At 40.3% G+C, this 3,183-nt stretch overlaps 1 protein-coding gene across 1 annotated transcript in view; it reads left to right on the top strand.

The window, feature by feature from the left end:
• Positions 1-417: 417 nt before the first annotated feature.
• Positions 418-3,183, top strand: part of Robo2 (roundabout guidance receptor 2) — a 1,463,572-nt gene continuing 1,460,806 nt past the window's right edge. Inside the window, exon 1 of the mRNA XM_076943077.1 lies at positions 418-434. The gene's annotated coding sequence lies outside the window, so the exon portion shown is untranslated. The remainder of the gene's footprint in view (positions 435-3,183) is intronic.

The raw sequence follows: 3,183 nt of genomic DNA, 5'->3' as shown, positions 1-3,183 counted from the left end.
GTTAATTGCTCCTCTATCCCGTTTTCCCAGTGGCTGCGACTAAGATTTCTGCAGATCTGTTTTTGGGTCTCCAGCTAGGGCGTCCGGAAAGCAGATCTTGGGAACATCTCCTGCCCGGGAGGAGCCCTGAGCTTCCTCTTAGCACCACGGACAGAGCACTAAAATCTTGGAGAGAGGCGGAGAAAATCGGCTCGCCTCATGAAGGGGAGGAGGGAGCCCAGTAGCTGACAGGCTGGGAGGAGAGGAAAGAAAAGGAAGGAGGAGTGCTCTGGGCAGGGAGTGGAAAAAACAAAAATCTGGGCACATTCAGAGCATCAGGTCCTGGGGGTGTTGTTCAGCTGCGGTGAGCTCCTAATTCAGGCGGACGCTGCCAGAGTTTCCCAGCAGATTGCCAGTCCCTGTGGGAGCAGACTGCCATCTAGACCTGACTCTGGGTGAGTTAAGTGGAGAGGTGTATGCTTAGGGGTCTTGAACTAGGGGCCTGAACCTGCTTGGTTTTTGTTTTTTTTTTTGTTTTTGTTTTTTTTTTTTTTTTTCACAGCTGATTTTTATTTACCGAAGTCAAGGACGTACTTGGTCTGACAGAAGATGAGCATAAGGAATGAGCAGGGGGTGGTTTTGATTTTTAGGCAGAAATTGGATGAAATTCAACTCAAGTAAGTGGGCTTGAAAAAATGTCCTCGAAGGTAGGCATTTAGATTGTGTGTGTGTGTGGGGGGGTGCTCGTGTACGTGTGTATGTGTGTGTGTGTGTGAGCATAATAAGATAAATAAGCTTTTATGAAAAAAATTCTAGTCACCCATTCTGCCCGTCTATTATCTTGTTCCATGCTCAATTTCTCAAGTCGAGTACTGGGATTAGGAAGCTGTGGGAAAGTCTATTTGGATGTAAGAAGCAACAGGAAAATGTTACCTTTATGCCCAGGAATGTGTTCACTTTTCCTTTCTATTGATTGACCTGGGTTCTATTTTTTTTTCTTTTTTCTTTTCCTTTCTATACTTTCTTTGAGCTCATTAAAGGGAACTTCAGGCGCCCAGATAGGCTTCACATGTGATAGCAATTTAGCTTAAAAGCCATATTGATTCACTTCATCTCCTCATCTTCTCTGTTCCAAAATTGGTACCTTTTTTTTTCTTTTCTGTTTTTTTTAGAGGAGAGGGAGGAGTTGAAAACATAACTTTGAAGAGGATGACTTAAGGGGAATGTATTTCTTCTCACTTTGGAAATCTTTGCTACGAGAAAAGTGATGAGTTCATATGAAAAGGAAGGCAATTTATCATCCTGTGAAGGTCTCAGGGAAAGGATTGATGGGGTTTTCAGGAATTCCTTCTGGTATGGGCAGTTCTCCTAGTTACCCTCAGTATAAGTTTTATATCTGCTTCATTTTGTCTTGTGTGTGTGTGTGTGTGTGTGTGTGTGTGTGTGTGTGCATATGTAAAAGAACATGTTTGTTTGTGAAAAAAGAATTCTCTAGGTATTTCAAACTTAATGTGGTTTAGAAGGTGCATGGCTCAGTAATAGTAATAGCTGATCACTGTGGCCACAGAAGGTTGTGTGTTTTAGTTATAGTTTTTTAACTCGCATTATTGTTTCTGTTATGTAGCCTGGGCCTTTGTTTCTGAATTTAGTATTTACTAGTACCCTTTGGTGAATTACCTGTCAGTAGAATTTATGGATGTTTCATTTGTGCAGTGGACTATCACAAATATTAGTAGCAGTGAGGTACACAACTTTCTCATTTATTCTAGACATGGTGGTGAGATTAAAATATCTTCCTGGTATTTAACAAACTTTGTCTTCTGTGAAGGGTCTCTTTATACTTATTAGCACTTTTAGGACTTTCACAACCAATACAGGTGCATCCAGAGTTTACTAATGCAGAGCCACCTTACTCTGCTGCTTCTCCTTAAGGCCACCTGGATCAGAGCTGCACCTGAGATAGAATTATTCAGTGTAAACATCTTGCTTCTCCATCTTGTGGAAGTTTTGGGAAACAGAAATATCAGTTCAATTTTGAATGTGGGGACAGGGACATGGAGGAATGAACTCTTTTAAGTTTCAATGAATGTCGTGTTATAATGCAGAAATTTATTTAACTTCAATTTTTAGCTCTTTTCCAAAATTTACACGCATTTTTAGTTTAGACTACTATTAAAAGAAAATACAAACATGATGTATGAAAGACATTTTCAAGTGTTCTTGGTATTTCACTGATTTTATCTTTTGATAGAGAAGACTTTGTACACAAATGTCCAGAGGTATGTCTCATAGTAACATTTTTCACCTTCAAGTTGCTCCTAAGTCCCTAAGTGTCAATATGTGTCCTCCTTAAAAGACATAGATTGAAAGGCAGTCTCAGTACTTACTCGAAATATTCATCGGGTCAATGCTTATGATCCAGAAGGCAGCCCACATTTAGATGTGTTTACACTACTCAGAGTGAACTTGAAATACAGATGCAACCTGCTGTAAGAGCAAACTTCAGCCTTCAGAGTGAGTCATGCCTGAGATTCCTCAGGCACACTGGCAGAAGACACATACTTAATGTTAGTCTGTAAAGGAGAATGGTTTTAGTTTTTAAATTGTGATCATGTTTATAAAAAATAATTTGTGAGTAGTTTGGTGCTTAATATGAATAGATTCAAACTAAGCTTATTTTAAATATTCAGGGAAGAAAGAAAATCCCATATATTTGATTCTTCATTTATTTAATTTTTACTAATTGATAATAGTGCCTCTCTCTCTCTTTCTCTCTCCCCCTTTCTCTCCCCCTCTCTCTTCCCCTCTCTCTCCCCCTCTCTCTCCCCCTCTCTCTTCCCCTCTCTCTCCCCCTCTCTCTCCCTCTCCCTCTCCCTCTCTCTTTCTTTTCTCTTTCTGTCTGTCTCTTTTTCTGTGTGTGAATGTATGTATGTGCTCTAAAATTTCATATCATGGGTTGGACCTCGGTGGTTAAGAGTGCTTGCTGTTCTTTCAGAAGAATAGAGTTGAGTTTCCAGCATCAACATTGGCTTGCTCACAGGCAGTGTAACTCCTCCTCAAAGGGATCTATTGCTCTCTTCTGCCCTTTGTAGGACACATATATGACTGCGGGTGCTCATGTGCGAGCACGCGCGCACACGCACACACACAAATACAAAAATAGATATTTAATTTAAAAGAATCCATCTTAATTGTCAGAAAGTT

The sequence above is a fragment of the Arvicanthis niloticus genome, chromosome 12 (assembly GCF_011762505.2).
Source record: "Arvicanthis niloticus isolate mArvNil1 chromosome 12, mArvNil1.pat.X, whole genome shotgun sequence".
Classification (NCBI taxonomy): domain Eukaryota; kingdom Metazoa; phylum Chordata; class Mammalia; order Rodentia; family Muridae; genus Arvicanthis; species Arvicanthis niloticus.
This window is presented reverse-complemented; position numbering and strand designations above follow the sequence as displayed.